The 23,293-nt window shown below is 49.1% G+C and overlaps 7 pseudogenes; all 7 read left to right on the forward strand.

The window, feature by feature from the left end:
* The first annotated feature begins 241 nt into the window (after positions 1 to 241).
* LOC141269005 (5S ribosomal RNA) lies at positions 242 to 361 on the forward strand (annotated as a pseudogene).
* A 942-nt stretch (positions 362 to 1,303) lies between these two features.
* On the forward strand, positions 1,304 to 1,422 carry LOC141270031 (5S ribosomal RNA; annotated as a pseudogene).
* Positions 1,423 to 2,041: 619 nt separating this feature from the next.
* LOC141270177 (5S ribosomal RNA) lies at positions 2,042 to 2,161 on the forward strand (annotated as a pseudogene).
* Positions 2,162 to 3,073: 912 nt separating this feature from the next.
* LOC141268463 (5S ribosomal RNA) lies at positions 3,074 to 3,192 on the forward strand (annotated as a pseudogene).
* Positions 3,193 to 3,813: 621 nt separating this feature from the next.
* Positions 3,814 to 3,943, forward strand: LOC141269426 (5S ribosomal RNA; annotated as a pseudogene).
* A 13,980-nt stretch (positions 3,944 to 17,923) lies between these two features.
* LOC141267640 (5S ribosomal RNA) lies at positions 17,924 to 18,042 on the forward strand (annotated as a pseudogene).
* A 621-nt stretch (positions 18,043 to 18,663) lies between these two features.
* Positions 18,664 to 18,783, forward strand: LOC141267516 (5S ribosomal RNA; annotated as a pseudogene).
* The last annotated feature ends 4,510 nt before the right edge of the window (positions 18,784 to 23,293 follow it).

Consider the following 23,293-nt stretch of genomic DNA (forward strand, 5'->3'; position numbering starts at 1 on the left):
TACGGGTCCAGCTTGCTCTTTCTGTGACATTACCGCGATGAAGGATTTAGCCTGCAGGAGACCGTGCGCCGAGACATTTTTGAAGACACCTGATGCGGCGGGTGAATCACTGCTAAACAAACCACACCTGTAGGGATGGCACAGCCTTAGCATGGACCCTTCGGAGCCTGCCCCGTCACGGCCAGATTGCTCGCCATCAAGCGATCCTGAGAAAGGCTGGCCGGGCGATGGATCGAGCAACGTCTACTGGCCATGCCACCTTGGATACGCCCGATCTCTTCTGATTTTGGAAGCAAAGCAGGGCTGGGCTCGGACAGTACTTGGATGGGACACCTCCTGGGAACACCGGGTGCTGTAGACCATTTTGATGACGTTTTGCCCTACTGACCAGCTCGGCCAGCATGGAGCGGTGCCTTGCCGGACACCGACCTTAAGTAACTTAGATGATGGAAGCCCCAAGGCCTCTGAGCCAGTTGGCAGCTAAGTACGCTACCCCGCCGCCCTTCACGCAGACCTGACACCGATCTCCTTGCCACGTCTAGGAGTGCTTATTGACTCCGCAGGTCGCCGTGTGGAAATGATGGTGTTAAAAGCACCCGGGGCCGTGAAGGGGCCAGGCTTTCAGCAAGTGCCCAGGGAAGGTTTTGGATGCCGGCCGCCTAGCGAGGGCCAGCAGAAGTAACATGTTTCTCTGCAAAGAAGCTTGTGTAACCAAGCCAGACGGCTGACAAAGAGCTAACCTCAGTGGAAGGAAGGCAAGGAAGGTGCGGAAGGAATTGGGGAGGGGGGGGTGATTCCTGCTAGGGCCCTGAAATTATAAAACAGGCAGGAGAGTCTGACGCATGGTGACGGAGAGGTTGTAGGGGCAGATAGGGGGTGTTGTAACGTGCGAGCACGTGTGCATGCTGGCTTGTGTGTGAGAGTGCGCTTCCTAGGTGTGGCGCGCTGCAGACAGTCAAAGGGATTGTTCCCTTTCATTAAAAGTTAATCCCCGGCTGCAGGCTATTAGAAAGCAACTAACCACGCTCTACTCACCCTACCCGGGTCTACCGGTGAGTCTCGCCTCTGCTTCCGGCCTGTGGCATTGGCCGTGAAGATGACGTTCCGTCGACAGCGCTGCAGCCGATCAGTGAGCTCAGCGGCTCTGAGTGGGGCGTTCTGTCTACAAGACCTTTTAAGGAAGCCAGCAAAAAAATTGAAGAGAAGGGAAAGCACAAAAGGACCTGGTCTTGCTGAACACTGGAAAGGGCATCCTGCAGCCAGACTTCAAAGTAGAAAAGCAGCAAGTGAGAGGATTGTCTCTGCCCACAGCCACACCACCATAAACACGCCCGATCTTGTCTGATCTTGGAAGCTAAGCAGGGTTGAGCCTGGTTGGTACTTGGATGGGAGACAGCCAGGGAATACCAGGTGCTGTAGGCTTTTGCTTTTTCCTTCCTTCCACCAGCAGGGGGCACTCTCTTCTATGCCTTTTTTCCATTCCCTTTCACAAGTGCACACATTCTTTCTCTTCTTTTTTTCATTTGCTTTCTCTCTTGCGCTATTTCATCTCTGCAAAATACCAGCATCCTTCTGATCACCGTGGGCCTCCAGCATTGTTGCTTATTTACTTGTAATACTAGGCTCCTTTTCACCAGGACCAGCGTCTCCCGGGTGGCTGGAGGCAACAACCGGTAACCCCAAGCAGAAGACTTTTGCAGGCAACACGACCCTCCCTCCTGAAGAGCAGCTCAAAGTCACTGGCAACCATCTCACCCTCTTCCTTCATTCACCCCTGGATGTCTCGCTCTGCCCCCAAGTTACGGGTCCAGCTTGCTCTTTCTGTGACATTACCGCGATGAAGGGTTTAGCCTGCAGGAGACCGTGCGACGAGACATTTTTGAAGACACCTGATGCGGCGGGTGAATCACTGCTAAACAAACCACACCTGTAGGGATGGCACAGCCTTAGCATGGACCCTTCGGAGCCCGCCCCGTCACGGCCAGATTGCTCGCCACCAAGCGATCCTGAGAAAGGCTGGCCGGGCGATGGATCGAGCAGAGTCTACTGGCCATACCACCTTGGATATGCCTGATCTTGTCTGATCTTGGAAGCAAAGCAGAGCTGGGTTCAGACAGTACTTGGATGGGAGACCTCCTGGGAACACCGGGTGCTGTAGACCATTTTGATCACGTTTTTACCTACTGCCCAGCTCGGCTAGAATGGAACGGCGCCTTGCCGGACACCGACCTTAAGTAACTTAGATGATGGAAGCCCCAAGGCCTCTGAGCCAGTTGGCAGCTAAGTACGCTACTACGCAGGCTTGATACCGAGCTCCTTGCCACGGCTAGGAGTGCCTATTGACACCGCAGCTCGCCGTGTGGAAATGATGGCGTTAAAAGCACCCGGGGCCGTGAAGGGGCCAGGCTCACAGCAGGTGCCCAGGGAAGGTTTTGGATGCCGGCCGCCTAGCGAGGGCCAGCAGAAGTAACATGTATCTCTGCAAAGAAGCTTGTGTAACCAAGCCAGACGGCTGACAAAGAGCTAACCTCAGGGCAAGGAAGAAATTGGGGAGGGGGGGGTGATTCCTGCTAGGGCCCTGAAATCATAAAACATGCAGGAGAGTCTGACGCATGGTGACGGAGAGGTTGTAGGGGCAGATAGGGGGTGTTGTCACGTGCGAGCACGTGTGCATGCTGGCTTGTGTGTGAGAGTGCGCTTCCTAGGTGTGGCGTGCTGCAGACAGTCAAAGGGATTGTTCCCTTTCATTAAAAGTTAATCCCCGGCTGCAGCCTATTAGAAAGCAACTAACCGAGCTCTACTCACCCTACCCGGGTCTACCGGTGAGTCTCGCCTCTGCTCCCGGCCTGTGGCATTGGCCGTGAAGCTGACGTTCCGTCGAAAGCGCTGCAGCCGATCAGTGAGCTCAGCGGCTCTGAGTGGGGCGTTGAGTCTACAAGACCTTTTAAGGAAGCCAGCAAAAAAATTGAAGAAAAGGGAAAGCACAAAAGGACCTGGTCTTGCTGAGCACTGGAAAGGGCAGCCGGCAGCCAGATGTCAAAGTAGAAAAGCAGCAAGTGAGATGCTTGTTTCTGCCTACGGCCACACCAACCTGAACACGCCCGATCTTGTCTGATCTTGGAAGCTAAGCATGGTTGGGCCTGGTTAGTACTTGGATGGGAGATAGCCTGGGAATACCAGGTGCTGTAGGCTTATGCTTTTTCCTTCCTTCCACCAGCAGGGGGCACTCTCTTCTATGCCTTTTTTCCATTCCCTTTCACAAGTGCACATATTCATTCTCTTTTCTTTTTTTCATTTGCTTTCTCTCTTGCGCTATTTCATCTCTGCAAAATACTAGCATCCTTCTGATCACCGTGGGCCTCCAGCATTGTTGCTTCTTTACTTTTAATACTAGGCTCCTTTTCACCAGGACAAGCGTCTCCCGCGTGGCTGGAGGCAACCATCGGTAACCCCAAGCAGAAGACCTTTGCAGGCAACACGACCCTCCCCCCTGAAGAGCAGCTCAAAGTCACTGGCAACCATCTCACCCTCTTCCTTCATTCACCCCTGGACGTCTCGCTCCGCCCCCAAGTTACGGGTCCAGCTTGCTCTTTCTGTCACATTACCGTGATGAAGGGTTTAGCCTGCAGGAGACCCTGCGCCGAGACATTTTTGAAGACACCTGATGCGGCGGGTGAATCACTGCTAAACAAACCACACCTGTAGGGACGGCACAGACTTTGCATGGACCCTTCGGAGCCCGCCCCGTCACGGCCAGATTGCTCACCACCAAGCGATCCTGAGAAAGGCTGGCCAGGCGATGGATCGAGCAGCGTCTACTGGCCATACCACCTTGGATACGCCCGATCTCGTCTGATCTCGTCTGATCTCGGGAGCAAAGCAGGGCTGGGCTCAGACAGTACTTGGATGGGAGACCTCCTGGGAACACCGGGTGCTGTAGACCATTTTGATGACGTTTTGCCCTACTGCCCAGCTCGGCTAGCATGGAACGGCGCCTTGCCGGACACCGACCTTAAGTAACTTAGATGATGGAAGCCCCAAGGCCTCTGAGCCAGTTGGCAGCTAAGTATGCTACCCCGTCGCCTTCACGCAGGCCTGACACCGAGCTCCTTGTCACGGCTAGGAGTGCTAATTGACTCCGCAGCTCGCCGTGTGGAAATGATGGCGTTAAAAGCACCCGGGGCCGCGAAGGGGCCAGGCTTTCAGCAGGTGCCCAGGGAAGGTTTTGGATGCCGGCCGCCTAGCGAGGGCCAGCAGAAGTAACATGTATCTCTGCAAAGAAGCTTGTGTAACCAAGCCAGACAGCTGCCAAAGAGCTAACCTCAGTGCAAGGAAGGCAAGGAAGGTGCGGAAGGAATTGGGGAGGGGGGGGGTGATTCCTGATAGGGCCCTGAAATCATAAAACAGGCAGGAGAGTCTGATGCATGTGACTTGCCCCCTGGGCCGTGGGGCACTCGGATCCGGGCAATAGGGAGACGATGGGGGTAGTAGTGGCGACCCGGTTCCATGGCTCAGGGTGGTCAGTCCAATGGCAGTCTGCTACGTTCTGCTAATAATGTCCGACTACGCCACCCGTGGATTGCGGTTATTAGGAACCGCTGCTGCATGCAGACCGCTGGGGCTGATGAGGTGTGCAGCTAGGGTAGTGTGACTCCCCACGGGAAGAGTGCGGCCCCAGGGCAGTATAATGGATGGTGGGAGTGATGGTAGTGAGAATCCCAGTGCTGATAGTGCGGGAGGAGCAAGGAGCACACAGACAACAAGTTGCAGTCCAGGGTCTTTAATACAACAGGTAAACTGACCCATAAACAGTCCCGGCTAGGAGGGACCTGGACGTCTGAGAGCAACGGGGAAATTGGCCCTGGTCAGGGTGAGGGTGTAGGCCTACCGTGCTTTCTGCGCTCCTTCTGGCTATCTCCTCCTGATAGGGTAACAGCCCACGTTTCCGAGCTTTCCGTGTATTCTCGCCTGTATGGCCTGCGACGTGGGTTCCTTTCTGCTCCCAGCCTTGAACGGCTTTACTGGTCCCTTCAGTTGTGGCAGGGCCTCCAGGCTTCTTAGGCCAAGGAATGTACAGTCCCTTGCGGACTGGTTCTCTGCTGGGGGATGTGGAATCCTTCCAGCCTCAGACACCAAAGTCTGGTAAAATTAAGTCTTTTCTCTGCCAAGACAGGCTCTCTTCGCCTCTTGTCTCTGGCTTGTGGCTCTCCTCCTGCCACACTTCCTCTTAGGTGCAATCAACTTTCTGTCCCTGCTCCACTCTGGGACACGTCTCAGAGCTGAGACAGGCAATCCAGTTCTCTCTAACCCTGCCCCCAGCACCAGCTTTTATAGGGGCAGCCTGCTCCCCCTACTGGCCTGAGACAGGAGGCATTGCATGCTAATGTTCCCCTGACCAGAGAACCTCCCCCTTGCTCTCAGACACAGCTTTAATACATTTTGTGGCATCCAGGCCAGGGTGACACATTCCCCTCTAGTGAAATTTAGTACTCCGGGACTAAACAATAAACAAAGACAATATGCATAACAATAAAACATTAATAGACAGACGACGCACAAATTGAGTTCTTAAGGTCACAGTGTGGCCTGTGACCGGGTGTCCATATCACCAATACAACGGGAGCCTTAACCAGGTGGGGGTCTGTCCTACCCCAAGTCCTTCACAGTCTTAGTTCATTCCTGGGTTAGGCTCAGAATGCAGTCCATACAAGGTCCCGGTTATAAAAAGTCCATAACCTGTGAGTCCTTACGGTAGCTGCAAGAAACTGAAACACACTATTAATAAACATGCAGGTAACTTGGCAAACATTTCAACATTTGGCAACAGGGTTATTTACAATCTTAGTACACTCTATATTCTCCAGCGAGCGGGTATCTGCCCCTTTGTGCTCCTGGTTGACCTCCTTAACCCACTGTCTGGTGGTGGACCAACCTGGCTTTCCCCACTAGCGTTAGGGGTACAGCTACCAGCTGGGTGTACAGGTAGGGCAGGCAGCTGTCTGCGGGTTCTTTGGCTTACCGCAGGCATGGCAGGCTCACGGTCAGCAGAGGGTTGACTTTCCTGGGCTGCTGGTACAGGCTCTTCTGCCTCTGGAACTGCTGGCTCCTCTTCACCTTCCGGCTCTGGTGTTGGTTGTTGCTGGGCCGGTTGCAGGAAATGCAGGACGGGTACCACTATGGCATCATTTATGCGAGTCCAGGACTGAGGGAACTCTCCGAGAATGGTGCTGATCATTTCTTCCTTGTCCTCTGCGGGTTCAAGGTCACTCTGATCCTCTTCTGCACTACGGAGTTTCTCGGGGCACCTTTTGAGGTGGTCTCTGGAGACGACACTAGTGGTTTCTCCTCCGTCCTTGGTGATTACGCACACCTTTGGGTTGTCGTGGTCAGACTGCAGTACGGTGTAGGGTTCCCTTTCCCACTGGTCGTCCAACTTATGTAGCCTTCTTTTTCGCTTTAGGACTTGCTCACCAGGTTCTAGGGGACCAGCAGGGGCGTGTTGATTGAAGAGTCTTTCTTGCTTCTCTCTCACCTGCGCCAGGCTCTTCTCCACACTCTCCTGTACCTTCTTGTACTGCAGTTGCCTTTCCGTATCCCAGTCCGCATCCGGGGAGGTGTCCTCAGGTATTAGGACTCCCATCTCCAGGTCTACGGGCAGCTTACCCGGTCTGGCTCGCATCAGGTAAGCCGGGGTGCAGTTGGTAGCATTCACCGGGATATTGTTGTATAGGTCTATCAGGTCCGGCAGTTTTTCTGGCCACAGGCTGCGTTCCTCCAGGGGCAACGTCTTCAGGAGATCAATGACTATATTGTTCATCTTCTCACACATCCCGTTGGTTTGTGGATGGTAAGGCGTTGTCCGAATTTTCTTACAGCCATAGAGGTTGCAGAACTCCTGGAAGATTTCAGCCTCGAACGCTGGACCCTGGTCTGTCAGGACCTGTTCCGGATACCCGTGTGGACGGCAGAAGTATTGCTGGAAGGCTCTGGCCGCTGTTTGGGCTGTCAAGTCCTTTACCGGGACCACCACTAGAAAACGGGAATAGTGGTCCACGATTGTCAGGGCATAGATGTATCCTGACCGGCTGGGAGCCAATTTGACATGGTCCAGAGCTACCAGCTCAAGAGGCTGCGTGGTGACGATGGGCCTCAAGGGTGTCTTCTGGCTGGTGCGGTCCTTCCTCCTCAGGTGACAAGGGCCACAGTCTCTGCACCATTTTTCTACAGCTCCTCTCATGCCGACCCAAAAGAACCTTCCTCTTAGTAGGAACTCCAGTTTCTTCCAACCGAAGTGTCCCGCTCTGTCATGGAAAGCCCCCAGGACCATAGCTGCATCTCGCCTTGGGACCACGACTTGCCAGGTCAGCTCGTGCGTCCGGTGGTTGACAATCCTTCTGCACAACTTGCCTTCGTAGAGGAACAGCTTGCTCTTCTTCTTCCATAGCTGCTTGGCTTCCTCTGGGGCATCTGGATCTAGGCGGGCGTCTTCCCGGGTCAGCAGATCTTTCACCAGGCGGACTGCAGGGTCACTATCTTGGGTCTCGGCCCAGCTGTGGTGAGGTAGGGGATTCATCATCACAGTTGTTAGATCCTCCTCCTTCACGCGGTGAGAGTGTTGAGCGGCTCCATACCGGTGAAACGCGGGGAGTTCTACCTCCTCCAGCTCTTCTGGGTCTTCGTCACCTTCAGGTAAGTGAGGCATTCTTGATAGGGCGTCCGCGATGGCGTTGGTTTTGCCTGCCCGGTACTTGATCACGAAGTCATAGTTGGAGAGACGGGCCATCCACCGCTGTTCCAGGGCACCCAGTCTTGCATTGTCCAGGTGTGTCAACGGGTTGTTGTCCGTGTACACGGTGAACTTTGCGGAGGCCAGGTAATGCTTGAAGCGTTTCGTCACGGCCCACACCACCGCCAAGAATTCTAGCTTGAAGGAGCTGTAATTCTCCGGGTGTTAGAACCTTGCTGTTAGGTTTTTTTTCCTTTGCTGGTCACATGACCTTGTTGGCCTATTTAATCCTGCTCCGCCCTTCTGGCTTTGCTGGACTTCATTGTATATCTACTTTCTAGCTAGCCTGTGCTCTGTATCTAACTCTGTTAGTTTGCTTGGTCTACGGACCTCTATGTTCTATCTATTTTGTTTGTTCGTCTGTCTGCTACTATTTCTGTTAGGAGGTGTCCCATATTCCTCCCAGTCCTTAGTACTTGTAGGGATTCCCTCCTCACATCTATAGGTCTCCGTACAGACTAGATTAGGACTTTAGCAGGTCTGATCGCAGGATCAGGTTCCCTGTTACATCGTAGGGATTCAGCTGAGTCTTATAGTAGGGACAGATCTCCTCTCTTTCCTTAGCTTTGGTAGCAGAACATAACAGTAAGTCCAGCCTGCAAATTCTCTAAGGAAAGATTTTTTTTTTTTTTTTTTTGTTCCATCATGGTGTCGGTTCAGGATTTGGCTAAACACCTGCAGGGACTCTCTCTGGAAGTGGCCGAGCTCCGTCAGCACGTGAGTAACTGTCCTGGAGCATATTTCTTGGAGCCTAAGGTATGTTTGCCGGATTTATTTTTTGGTGAACATCGAGAATTTTTTTCATTTAAAAATGCTTGCTTATTGTATTTTCGTTTGAGACCCAAGTCCTCTGGGGATGAATCCCAGCGCGTAGGGTTCATAATGTCACTTTTGCGCAAAGAGCCTCAGGAGTGGGCCTTTTCTTTGCAACCTAGTGATACATGCTTCAGATCAGTGGATAGTTTTTTTTCTGCTTTAGGACTATTATATGATGATCCTGACCGTGTGGCATCAGCTGAGACTGAGTTGAGACGTTTAAAACAAGGATCAGGTAATGTCGAAAAATATTGTACTCATTTTCGTCGTTGGTCCACTCAAACAGGGTGGAACGATTCTGCTCTGAAAAGTCTATTTCTTGCTGGGCTCAGTGAAAGGGTTAAAGACCTGCTAATTGCTTATCCTACACCTGAGGATTTGCAACAGGCTATGCAATTAGCTATACGGGTGGATAGAAGACTGCGTGCTAGGGTTAATGAGAGCAAATCCTCTGCTATGTCAGTTTCTGGTTATGATAATGTGTGTACTAACAGTGGTGAACCGATGGAGATTGGATCGGTGGCACCTCGCTCTCAAGAAAAAGACCGTCGTTTTTCAGAAGGCTTGTGTTTCTATTGCGGAAAATCTGGTCATTTGATTAAAGGCTGTGAGCTTCGTATGAAGAAAGAAAAAAAAATGGTCAGTCACGCCCGTATTGCCTGTTTAAATTCCAAGGGTATATTTTTAGCTGCTTCCACGATTGCTCAGGAAAAATTAATGGAATTTCGGGTGTTTGTTGATTGCGGGTCTACACTGAATGTAATTGATGGGGGATTCGTGGAAAAACTCAATTTAAAACCTGAACCTTTATCATCCCCCATTGCTGTGGTTTCTGTGGATGGCTCCCCTTTGAAGAATATTACTCTCAAGGTCAGTGAATTTCCTCTCACTATTAATGGTGTTCACCATGAGAAATTGGATTTGGTAGTGTTGAATAACTTGCCTTCTCCAGTAATATTGGGTTTGCCCTGGTTAAAATTTCACAATCCTGTACTGGATTGGTCTACCAGTGAAATTAAATCCTGGAGCCATAAATGTTATGACAAGTGTTGTAACGGGCGTATTGCAGCTTTGGATAGGGGAGAATTGCCTGTTCCTATTCAGGATTTTTGGAGAGTTTTTTCTGAGAAGGAATCGCAGGTTTTGCCTCCCCATAGAGACTATGATTGTTCTATTGAATTTGTCCCTGGAGCGACTCTTCCTAAAAGTCGTTTATTTAACCTTACCATTCCTGAGAGGAAGGCTTTGGAGGAATACATACAGACAAGTTTGGCCGCCGGTCACATTAGGCCCTCTAAGTCTCCTGTGGCGGTTGGATTTTTTTTTGTAAAAAAAAAGGACGGCGGTTTACGTCCTTGTCTGGATTTTCGTGAGATTAACAAAATTACGGTACGCAATCCTTACCCACTGCCATTGATTCCTGATCTGTTTAACCAGTTATTGGGGGCCAAGTGGTTCTCTAAAATTGACCTTAAGGGGGCATACAATCTGTTGCGCATGAAGGAGGGTGATGAATGGAAGACTGCTTTTAACACTCCTGTGGGTCATTTTGAGAATCTGGTTATGCCTTTTGGTCTTACTAATGCTCCTGCATTTTTTCAGAATCTGATTAATGACATCCTTAGACCTTTGATCGGTAAAAATGTGGTTGTGTATTTGGATGACATTTTGATTTATTCGCCAGATCTGGAGTCTCATTGGCGGAGCGTGCGTTAGGTATTACAGTTATTAATGGACAATTCGCTTTTTGCTAAGCTGGAGAAATGTGAGTTCGCTGTACAGAGAATTAGTTTTTTGGGCTACATTATCTCCAGCAAAGGTTTTGAGATGGATCCGGTTAAGGTTCAGGCTGTGCAGGAATGGCCTAGGCCTATTGGTTTGAAATCGATACAGAGGTTTTTGGGTTTCGCCAATTACTACAGAAAATTCATAAAAAATTTTTCTAGTATTGTCAAACCTCTGACTGATCTCACCAGGAAAGGTGCTGATGCGGTTCAGTGGTCTTCTGAGGCCATTGAAGCTTTTGTGTATCTCAAGGAGAGGTTCACCTCTGCTCCCATCCTTATGCAGCCTGATGTTACTAGGCCGTTTTTGGTTGAGGTTGATGCTTCCTCTGTGGGGGTTGGCGCAGTATTGTCTCAGGATAACGGGGATGGATTACATCCCTGTGCCTTTTTTTCAAAAAAATTTTCGGAGACTGAACTGAATTACGATATTGGTAATCGGGAATTATTGGCTATTAAACTCGCATTTGAACACTGGCGCCACTTCTTGGAAGGTGCGGAATTTCCCGTTCAGGTTCTTACGGATCATAAAAATCTGATATATCTTGATGCTGCCAAGCGCCTGAATGCCCGTCAGGCTAGGTGGGCACTGTTTTTCTCGCGGTTTAATTTCTCCGTTACTTACATCCCTGGTACTAAGAATGTTAAGGCGGATGCCTTGTCTCGCAGTTTTTCTCCCATAGTCGGTGCTGAGAAAGAGGAGAACATTTTACAAGAAGGTGTTGTGATAGCTGCTTTAGACTCCGTTTTGGAAGATGAGATTCTTAAAGCACAGGAGAATGCCCCATCTAACACTCCTCATGGGAGGTTGTTTGTGCCTGGGACCTTTAGGAGAGATTTGTTTGTTGAGTGTCACGAATCTCGGTTGGCAGGTCATCCCGGAATCTCTGAGACCAAGAGACTGGTGGGTCGCAGTTTTTGGTGGCCTGGATGGCAGAAGGAAGTCATTAAGTGGGTGCGCCAATGTACTATATGTGCTAGATCTAAGTCCTCACATACTCCTGCTGCGGGGTTGCTTTGTCCTTTGGAGGTCCCCAGTGCTCCTTGGACACATTTGGCTATGGACTTTATAACTGACCTTCCCTCCTCTGAGGGTTTTACTGTCATCTGGGTGGTCGTGGACCGTTTTAGCAAGATGTGTCACTTGGTTCCCTTCGTCAAACTGCCCTGCGCTAAAACTCTCGCTAAGGCCTTTGTCAAGGAAATTGTCAGACTTCATGGCGTTCCTACTGACATTGTTTCTGATAGGGGTCCTCAGTTCGTGGCTCGTTTTTGGCGTGCCTTTTGTGACAGGTTGGGAATTCATTTGTCGTTTTCGTCCGGATATCATCCTGAATCTAATGGCCAGACAGAAAGGAAAAACCAGGATGTTGAGCAGTTCTTGCGTTGTTTTGTGGCAGACAATCAAGAGGGGTGGTCTGAGTTTCTGCCACTTGCCGAATTTGCTCTGAACAATCATACATCTTCTTCTGCTGGTTGTTCGCCTTTTTTTTGTTGTTCTGGGAGACATCTGTCGTTTGGGTCGTTCTCCAAGTTGGGATCTGCCGTGCCTGAGGAGGAGAATTTTTCCGGTGATTTGGAAAGAGTTTGGACGGATGTGCGTGGTAATCTTCAGGAGGCCAACAGAAAATCTAAAGACTACTTTGATAGGAAACGACAGGAGGTTTTGTTCGCTGTTGGTGACATGGTTTGGTTGTCCTCTAGGAATCTGCGGTTGAGGATTCCTTCTAAGAAATTGGGTCCCAAGTTTGTAGGGCCCTTTAAGGTGCTTCAGGTTGTCAACCAATCTGCTGTTAGGTTGGAGGTTCCTACCTCCTGGAGAATTAATCCGGTCTTTCATGTCTCTCTGTTAAAAAAAGCTGTTGTGTCGGATGGTGACGCCTCTGCCTCTGTTCCTCCGGTGGTGGAGGACGGGGAATATGAAATTTCTCGCATCCTTGACTCTAGACGGTATAGAGGTAGTTTGCAGTATCTTGTGGCCTGGAAAGGTTTCGGACCCGAGGATAACTCTTGGGTGAGGTCAGATGATGTTTCCGCGTCCAGACTTATCAGAGCGTTTCACAGGAGATTTCCTGATAAGCCTGGTCCTAGGGGATCCGGAGGATCCTCTTAGAAGGGGGGGTACTGTTAGAACCTTTCTGTTAGGTTTTTTTTCCTTTGCTGGTCACATGACCTTGTTGGCCTATTTAATCCTGCTCCGCCCTTCTGGCTTTGCTGGACTTCATTGTATATCTACTTTCTAGCTAGCCTGTGCTCTGTATCTAACTCTGTTAGTTTGCTTGGTCTACGGACCTCTATGTTCTATCTATTTTGTTTGTTCGTCTGTCTGCTACTATTTCTGTTAGGAGGTGTCCCATATTCCTCCCAGTCCTTAGTACTTGTAGGGATTCCCTCCTCACATCTATAGGTCTCCGTACAGACTAGATTAGGACTTTAGCAGGTCTGATCGCAGGATCAGGTTCCCTGTTACATCGTAGGGATTCAGCTGAGTCTTATAGTAGGGACAGATCTCCTCTCTTTCCTTAGCTTTGGTAGCAGAACATAACACCGGGTTCCTCTCGGTGGGCCTCAGCTTCCGACTGGCGTATGCGATCACCCGTTCTCTGCCCTGTTGGTTTTGGGACAGTACGGCTCCCAGTCCCACATTACTGGCATCTGTGTGGAGAATGAAAGGCTGGCCATAATCAGGGTAGGCCAGGATCTCATCCCCCGTGAGGGCCATCTTTAGCTGGCAGAAGGACTCCTCTTCCGGTTTATCCCACTTGAAGGGTGGCTTTTGACTTCGGGACTTAGACTGTCCGATCAGGAGGTCCTGCATAGGAGCTGCCATCTTAGTGAACCCGGGGATGAACCTTCGGTAGTAGCCTACCAACCCGAGAAACTGTCTCACCTCTTTGATGTTCGAGGGGCTTGGCCAGCTCTTGATTGCCGTGACTTTGTCAGGGTCGGGGGCCACTCTTTCCGCGCTTACCACGTGCCCTAGGTACTGGACCTTTGGTTTCAGCAGGTGACACTTCCATGGTTTCACCTTCAGGCCATAGCCTGCCAGGGCTTCGAACACCTCGGCCAGGTGCTTTAGATGGTCCTCGTAGGTCTTCGAATAGACGATCACGTCGTCCAGGTAAAGGAGGACCGTCTCGAAGTTTCGGTGCCCTAGACAGCATTCCATCAGCCGCTGGAAGGTCCCTGGTGCGTTGCAGAGCCCGAAAGGCATACAGTTGAACTCGCTCAGTCCCATCGGGGTGGTGAAGGCGGTCTTCTCCTTGTCAGCCTCTGCCACAGGAACCTGCCAGTACCCGCTAGTAAGGTCCAAAGTAGAAAAGAAATTAGCAGATTTTAGTGCGGCTAAAGACTCCTCTATTCTAGGCAGCGGGTATGCGTCTTTGTGGGTGATACGGTTGATTTGTCTATGGTCCACGCACATTCTCATGGTGCCGTCTTTCTTTTTCACCAGAACCAAGGGGGCTGCCCAGGGGCTACAGCTATCTCTAATGACCCCAGCTTCCTTCATCTCTCTTAGCATGCCCTTGGCGTTCTGATAATGTGCAGGGGGTACAGGCCTGTGTCTCTCTTTTATACAGGCCTGTGTCTCTCTTTTATACAGGCCTGTGTCTCTCTTTTTATGTGTCCCCACAAGGTGGCTCCCTGTGGGGATGTGGTGTTCTATCCCCTTTACTCTGCCGAAGTCCAGCGGGTGCTTACTAAAGACTCTCTCGTACTCCTGTACCACCCGGTAGACTCCTTGTTTTTGGTGCAGGGGAGTGGAGTCAGCACCCACATGGAGTTTCTGGCACCAGTCCTCCTTTTGTTTCTGGGAGCCATTACCCTCCACCTGAGGAGATGGAGGCAAGGGTTCCACGGCCCTGATAGCTTGGTGTTCGACAACAAACAGTTTGGCAAGTGTAGCGTACCTGGGTAAGTGTACTTCCCTCTCCCCAATGTTGAGGATGCGGACGGGCACCCTCCCATGACGGACATCAACCACCCCCCGGGCTGTCAAAATGGTGGGCCTGCTGTCTGAGTACACGGGTTCTACCATGGCTTGGTAGTCTCTACCTCTCAACCCGATTGCAGTCCGACACCAGATCATCATTTCACTTTTGGGAGGCATGGAAATGGGGAATGGGTCAATCAGTCTTACGCTACCGATCTCACCACCAGACAGTTCTACCTGCTGCCGTCTCATCAGGGCTTTTATCTCCTTGTTGAGGACCCTCTGTTGGCTGGAACTAGCATTCACCGCCACCTGTTGTAGAATTACAATTACCTCTGGAAGACAATTTTCAATTATGTTAGTACCCACAGTTATTTTAGGGTGACTTTCATGACCGTCAATGTCCACAATAATCACTCCCTGTGCCGGCAGTTCAACTTTACCAATTTTAATGGTCATCTCCTTGAACCCCATCTGCGGCACGGGTAAGCCATTACTGGCGATGATGCTCAAGTTACTGTCTGGATACCGTGTGATATCAGCATCAGTCCAATACTGCTTAAAAAGTACATAAGGGATTGTGGTTACTTGCGACCCAGTATCCAGCAAGGCGCTCATGGGGATACCGTCCAGCACCACGGGTAAAACCGGGTGCCCCCCAACGTACTTATCACGCCAATTATAAGGGCCTGGTGATCTTATGCCTGGGGGTCGGCCCTCTGCCCCAGGTTGGACCCGTTTAAATTACAGTACCTGGAAATGTGTCCGGGCTGGTTGCATCGACGGCAAATGGGCTGTCCATCCTCTGTGTAGCGGTCTGTGGGCCTACCTCGGAACGACGGGATCCTCCTCTGTCGACGCCACGAGACATCCTCCGGACTTGAAGCCAGCTCGATGGGTCTTGACGGGTCCACTTGCAACGCCTGGACGGTTCTGGTCAACGCCGCGACGCTCCTGGTTAGCTCCTGCACTTGGTGGTGCAGGCCTTTCGACGGGGCTTGGTTCAGGGCCTGTGCATCAGCCTCCACGGAGTCCATAGAGGAGGGCGCCGCCTCCTGGTGGTAGGTGATAGCAGGGCGTGGGGGTTTATAGCGCCACTGGTTGCAGATTCACGGAGCACCCTTATGGCCCTGTCCTTAAATTGGGCAAAGGTCAGGTCGGGGTTCTGAAAGAACATGAGGCGCAGTTGGGCCCTGTGGGCGCTAGACAGCAGACCTTCTATGAATTGTTCTGTTAGCAGCTTATCGGTTTCCTGCACACTGCCAGGGTCAGTTTGTTGAATAGCCCTCAAGGCTTCCTGCAGATTTAGGGCATAGTCTCTGATGCTGTCCTGTGCCCGCTGCCTACATCCATAGAACCTCATTTTAATCTCAGCGGAGGTACGTGTATCAAAGGTACCCCGCAGCCGGGCCAGGATACCCTTCACAGTCCTTTTCTCCTCAGTGGGCCATGATTTTACCTCCCTTTGGGCTGCGCCAGTTAACTGCCCTGTCAATATGCTGACCTTCTGCTCCTCTGTCAGGGGGTAAACCTGGAACAAACTGTATAGCCTTTCCTTAAAGTCAGTTAGGGCATGGGGCTCCCCTGAGTATTTGGGCAGCCAGGCCGCTCCATGGATGTAGGGCAGGGAAAAGGGCATCACTGCTGCTGCAGCTGCGTTGGTGGTAGTGGGCGCCTCTGTGTCTGACATCTTCCTCCCCCCTAGTTAAGCGTGGCCTACCTTCCGGCGATCCTCTTCTGTAGGCCGCGGCTCCGCTGCTGCTGCTATGGACGAGGACCTGGCGTCGCGTCCTGATGACGTCAGCGTCGCTCTCTCTCCCTTCCAGGACCTTGCGCAGCGTCGGAGCGTGGGGCGGAGCTTCGGATCTCGCGCGGTTTTGACGTCCACGCCCCTCTTCTTCCCGCGCGGCGTCCTGAAGATGGCGTCCGATGGCGGGAAGCAGCTGCGGATGGCGGGAAGAAGGCAGAAGACGGCGGGAAATGGTCCAAGATGGCGTCCAATGGCGGGAATCGGCTCCGGATGGCGGGAAACTTCGCCACAGGTAAGTTTACAAAAGTCTTTTTCAGGCACGCAGTACCCGGTGGTTGCGGGCACGAACACCTGCCGACTACGCCAAAGCTGACTCGCCCCCTGGGCCGTGGGACACTCGGATCCGGGCAATAGGGAGACGATGGGGGTAGTAGTGGCGACCTGGTTCCGTGGCTCAGGGTGGTCAGGCCAATGGTAGTCTGCTACGTTCTGCTGATAATGTCCGACTACGCCACCCGTGGATTGCGGTTATTAGGAACCGCCGCTGCATGCAGACCGCTGGGGCTGATGAGGTGTGCAGCTAGGGTAGTGTGACTCCCCACGGGAAGAGTGCGGCCCCAGGGCAGTATAATGGATGGTGGGAGTGATGGTAGTGAGAATCCCAGTGCTGATAGTGCGGGAGGAGCAAGGAGCACACAGACAACAAGTTGCAGTCCAGGGTCTTTACTACAACAGGTAAACTGACCCATAAACAGTCCCGGCTAGGAGGGGACCTGGACGTCTGAGAGCAACAGGGAAATTGGCACTGGTCAGGGTGAGGGTGTAGGCCTACCGTGCTTTCTGCGCTCCTTCTGGCTATCTCCTCCTGATAGGGTAACAGCCCACGTTTCCGAGCTTTCCGTGTATTCTCACCTGTATGGCCTGCGACGTGGGTTCCTTTCTGCTCCCAGCCTTGTACGGCTTTACTGGTCCCTTCGGTTGTGGCAGGGCCTCCAGGCTTCTTAGGCCAAGGAATGTACAGTCCCTTGCGGACTGGTTCTCTGCTGGGGGATGTGGAATCCTTCCAGCCTCAGACACCAAAGTCTGGTAAAATTAAGTCTTTTCTCTGCCAAGACAGGCTCTCTTTGCCTCTTGTCTCTGGCTTGTGGCTCTCCTCCTGACACACTTCCTCTTAGGTGCAATCAACTTTCTGTCCCTGCTCCACTCTGGGACACGTCTCAGAGCTGAGACAGGCAATCCAGTTCTCTCTAACCCTGCCCCCAGCACCAGCTTTTATAGGGGCAGCCTGCTCTCCCTACTGGCCTGAGACAGGAGGCATTGCATGCTAATGTTCCGCTGACCAGAGAACCTCCCCCTTGCTCTCAGACACAGCTTTAATACATTTTGTGGCATCCAGGCCAGGGTGACACACATGGTGACGGAGAGGTTGTAGGGGCAGATAGGGGGTGTTGTCACGTGCGAGCATGTGTGCATGCTGGCTTGTGTGTGAGAGTGCGCTTCCTAGGTGTGGCGCGCTGCAGACAGTCAAAGGGATTGTTCCCTTTCATTAAAAGTTAATCCCCGGCTGCAGCCTATTAGAAAGCAACTAACCGCGCTCTACCGGTGAGTCTCGCCTCTGCTCCCGGTCTGTGGCATTGGCCGTGAAGCTGACGTTCCGTCGACAGTGCTGCAGCCGATCAGTGAGCTCAGCGGCTCTGAGTGGGGCGTTGTGTCTACAAGACCTTTTAAGGAAGCCAGCAAAAAAATTGAAGAGAAGGGAAAGCACAAAAGGACCTGGTCTTGCTGAGCACTGGAAAGGGCAGCCGGCAGCCAGACATCAAAGTAGAAAAGCAGCAAGTGAGAGGCTAGTTTCTGCCTACGGCCACACCACCCTAAACACGCCCAATCTCATCTGATCTCAAAAGCTAAGCAGGGTTGTGCCTGGTTAGTACTTGGATGGGAGACCACCTGGGAATACCAGGTGCTGTAGGCTTTTGCTTTTTCCTTCCTTCCACCAGCAGGGGACACTCTCTTCTATGCGTTTTTTCCATTCCCTTTCACAAGTGCACACATTCATTCTCTTTTCTTTTATTCATTTGCTTTCTCTCTTGCGCTATTTCATCTCTGCAAAATACCAGCATCCTTCTGATCACCGTGGGCCTCCAGCATTGTTGCTTCTTTACTTTTAATACTAGGCTCCTTTTCACCAGGACCAGCGTCTCCCCTGTGGCTGGAGGCAACCACCGGTAACCCCAAGCAGAAGACCTTTGCAGGCAACACGACCCTCCCCCCTGAAGAGCAGCTCAAAGTCACTGGCAACCATCTCACCCTCTTCCTTCATTCACCCCTGGACGTCTCGCTCCGCCCCCAAGTTACGGGTCCAGCTTGCTCTTTCTGTCACATTACCGCGATGAAGGGTTTAGCCTGCAGGAGACCCTGCTCCGAGCCATTTTTGAAGACACCTGATGCGGCGGGTGAATCACTGCTAAACAAACCACACCTGTAGGGACGGCACAGACTTTGCATGGACCCTTCGGAGCCCGCCCCGTCACGGCCAGATTGCTCGCCACCAAGCGATCCTGAGAAAGGCTGGCCGGGCGATGGATCAAGCAGCTTCTACTGGCCATACCACCTTGGATACGCCTGATCTCATCTGATCTCGGAAGCAAAGCAGGGCTGGGCTCGGACAGTACTTGGATGGGAGACTTCCTGGGAATACCAGGTGCTGTAGACCATTTTGATGACGTTTTTGCCTACTGCCCAGCTCGGCTAGCATGGAACGGCGCCTTGCCGGACACCGACCCAAAGTAACTTAGATGATGGAAGCCCCAAGGCCTTTGAGCCAGTTGGCAGCTAAGTACGCTACGCCGCCGCCTTCACGCAGGCCTGACACCGAGCTCCTTGCCACGGCTAGGAGTGCTTATTGACTCCGCAGCTCGCCGTGTGGAAATGATGGCGTTAAAAGCACCCGGGGCCGTGAAGGGGCCAGGCTTTCAGCAGGTGCTCAGGGAAGGTTTTGGATGCCGGTCGCCTAGCGAGGGCCAGCAGAAGTAACATGTTTCTCTGCAAAGAAGCTTGTGTAACCAAGCCAGACGGCTGACAAAGAGCTAACCTCAGTGCAAGGAAGACAAGGAAGGTGCGGAAGGAATTGGGGAGGGTGGTGGGTGATTCCTGCTAGGGCCCTGAAATCATAAAACAGGCAGGAGAGTCTGACGCATGGTGACGGAGAGGTTGTAGGGGCAGATAGGGGGTGTTGTCACGTGCGAGCACGTGTGCATGCTGGCTTGTGTGTGAGAGTGCGCTTCCTAGGTGTGGCGCGCTGCAGACAGTCAAAGGGATTGTTCCCTTTCATTAAAAGTTAATCCCCGGCTGCAGCCTATTAGAAAGCAACTAACCGCGCTCTACTCACCCTACCCGGGTCTACCGGTGAGTCTCGCCTCTGCTCCCGGCCTGTGGCATTGGCCGTGAAGGTGACGTTCCGTCGACAGCGCTGCAGCCGATCAGTGAGCTCAGCGGCTCTGAGTGGGGCGTTGTGTCTACAAGACCTTTTAAGGAAGCCAGCAAAAAAATTGAAGAGAAGGGAAAGCACAAAAGGACCTGGTCTTGCTGAGCACTGGAAAGGGCAGCCGGCAGCCAGAGGTCAAAGTAGAAAAGCAGCAAGTGAGAGGCTTGTCTCTGCCTACGGCCACACCACCCTGAACACGCCCGATCTCATCTGATCTTGGAAGCTAAGCAGGGTTGGGCCTGGTTAGTACTTAGATGGGAGACTGTAAAATAATTCTCTTCCTGTATTATTTTTTTCTACTGAGGACTTCTCAAAGTATCAATATCACGATATTCTTATAAAAAAATGTATCTATTTATTCTTGGATTGTCCATTAAAAAGAATCAGATTGCAGCAGGTACATACAATATTTAGTTATAAAGTAATTGTCCATTTGTCCATAATTAGCTTAATTGTTGAGATTCACCCATCTTTCCTTGGATCCTGGCTGGTAAATCATGTCTTTGTCCAGCATGTGTCCAGGCCTACATGTCATCTGCTTCTCAGCATGAAGATTCTGTGTCTTGTGGGGTGGGCAGAGCCAGTGAGCCCCCCCTTTCTGTAACATGGGCTTTTATAGCCAGTCGTATGGACACCTGTTCTACATATGGTAGTGAACCAAAAATACACACACAAATAGCGCATGTCAACTAGACACGATGGCTGAGGCATAGAACTCAGAAAAATGATTATCGATTAACATTCCAAATGAATTTCCATAATTAGCCATTTAACATTTCCCCCTTTTTTGAGAATAAAAGGACTTTAACTGAAATTTCTCAAAAGAAGATACATTCATCAATCATTTTTTCTTTCCTTCTTCCTTGGCAATATCATTAAATTTCCATAATAATAATAGTAATAATAGTATCAATATCGGATTATTGTTATATAATGATGTGAATTCATGTTATCGTAAGCCGTGACTAATATTCATTTAATATGTATAATTATACTTCCCTATATCTAAATTGAAGCAATCGCGGGTTCAATCGTCATCATCTGATGTCATCGGGTCGTCGTCTCGTCTTCTTCTTGGTTCTTTTATAACACAGTCTTTAGATGAAAACTCCTTTGAAATAAATTACAGCATGTAGATATTGTACAGTCCATAATTGTGTTCATTATTGTTCAGTCCATAAACTGTACTCTTTATTAGAAAGATCATGTGTGTCAGTTGATAAGAAAACAAAGTCCATGGATGAAATGTAGCTTTAATATCTGTGCAGTGTCACCTGGACTTACGTTGGATCGTCTTTGGAATCTTCCGTGTGTCCGCACTGGTCTCGTGTCACTTTTGGAACAGATGTGACGTCTTTGGTCAGTAAAGCAAGGGTTAACTTGACACTTTCCTGCTTTATATAGCACCATAACCAGTACTCAGTCCTTTATATACAGGACACATATGCCAGGTATTACCTGTTCACCAGCTTTCATTGAAGCGTTGCAGGTGATAAGAAACCACTGGAACGTGATGAAACTTAAACACAACACAGTACATATAGGATCATCGTCCTCTGCCGTCCTGGTGATCAGTGGTGTGAATTGTATTGTATGTAATGGACACAGTCTATTATAACACTCAGCATTCACACCTGTTACCTTCTGAGACGTCCGGATATCAGTTGCTTCTTCTTGTAACTTTTGAGAATCTCTTTGATTTATAAAAATTAAAAGTCTTTATTAAGATAGAATTCATAATTGCGATGTCTTGATTGAAGTCTTCATTCCCTAATCTGATACCAAATCTGGCAGTTTTTCCTAACCTATAATATCACAGCATACCATAGCAATCAGTAATATCCATCTAATTATTATCAAAATATTAAAATAAATTATGTTTGGAATAATAAACAATAATAGATAATAATTCATTATCAATCAAGTTCTCCATATGATAGAACATTTTTATGTCATAGGTGTAATTACCTTTTCCAACCCATAGGTGTCAGTGTATTTTGAAAAAACAAGTTTTTATATCTTTATTAAACCAATAATATCAAAGAATGTATACTCCTGAACCAAAATGAATAAATATATGAATGTATGAATGAATGAATGAATGAATAAATGAATGAATGAATTGTTGTGTTTACTCAGAAAATGTAAACATTTTTTTCCTTAGCAATATATATTTAATGAAGCAATACTCTTGTATTAGACATTACTTTATTAAATATTAATGTGTTTTCTCAATTGAGATATTGAACTCAAATAAAATCAAATGAGAATTAAAAAATGAAAAAATAGAAAAATAAGAAGTATAAAGTAAGAATAAAATTTTAAAAATGAAAAATAAAATTAAGAGTAAAAATAAGAATAAAAATAAAAATAAGGCCTTTAAATTTTAATGACAAATGCAGAGTAATTATATTCTCCATAAAAAATACCCTTATATCTTCATTATCTGGATGATTTCATATTTGTCATAACCTTGTACCACCAAAAAATGTTAAATTATCCAACTTTGCATGTAATACCCTTCTTAATTATACCATAGTACCTTATTATTATTTCTTCTTTATTAAAATGTGTGGAAAATAAGTATTGATCAAAAGTGATTATGTAATCAGGATCAAAAACACATTTTCCCCCTTAATACCAAAAATATTATTTTATAAAATTTATGTATATATCAGAACCAAATTAAAAATAATTATTCTTCTAGAAATATTGTGCATAAATCTCATATCGATGAGTAGCATAGATTTGACTAAAGAGAGGTGTGTACCTATTTAGGTAACCATTAAAAATAATATTATAGTTATTCAAGAATATTATCATGTGGAAAATTATTCTAAATATAAGTTTGCTTTGTAAACCATTTTGATGTGTGGTTGCCCTTATCCACTATTAGCTAAATCAAGAAATAATAATTATTAAAGAAATATAGAAATATATATATGTAGATACAGTGCCTACAAGTAGTATTCAACCCCCTGCAGATTTAGCTGGTTTGATAAGATGCAAATAAGTTAGAGCCTTCAAACTGCAAACGAGAGTAGGTTTTATGAACAGAAGCATAAATCTTACAAACCAAAAAGTTATGTTGCTCAGTTGAATTTTATTAAATTTTAAACATAAAAGTGTGGGTCAATTATTATTCAACCCCTATGTTTAATATTTTGTGGAATAACCCTTGTTTTCAATTACAGCTAATAATCGTCTTTTATAAGACCTGATCAGGCCGGCACAGGTCTGTGGAGTTATCTTAATAGTAAAATCTCGGCACACCAATGGTTAGAATTTTACTGAATTTTATTTAGAGCAGTCCACATTAACGTTTCGGTCCGGTTGTTGGACCTTCATCAGTGTACTGAAGGTGAGAAAGATTAACAAAAAAGGTTGTCGCTTTTACAAATGACAATTAAAATGCAAGTGTAACAATATAGGTCAAAATGTGCCTAGATAAGTTAATACATTAACAGACTCTGTAGAAGGATGATTGATCAACAATATCAAAGCTGCATAATATATAATTGATACACACTTACTGAGTGTGGAGAGGAGGAAGGGAAACAAAGAAAGGAATGAGAGACGCTGTGTTCCTAGTAGGGAACCTGTGGGTATAAGGAACATTGGTGGTTTCAGTGAGACAGCCTAATCAGCTGAAGTCGCTGTGCTGGTCAAAATACCTGGTAGATCCTGGTATACCTGAGCGCTGATAAGAGTCGGTGTGAGGGCATGCGATATCCACCGC

This window comes from Phyllobates terribilis, unplaced genomic scaffold, assembly GCF_046119375.1.
Source record: "Phyllobates terribilis strain yellow unplaced genomic scaffold, ASM4611937v1 Scaffold_4__5_contigs__length_816908805, whole genome shotgun sequence".
Lineage (NCBI taxonomy): Eukaryota > Metazoa > Chordata > Amphibia > Anura > Dendrobatidae > Phyllobates > Phyllobates terribilis.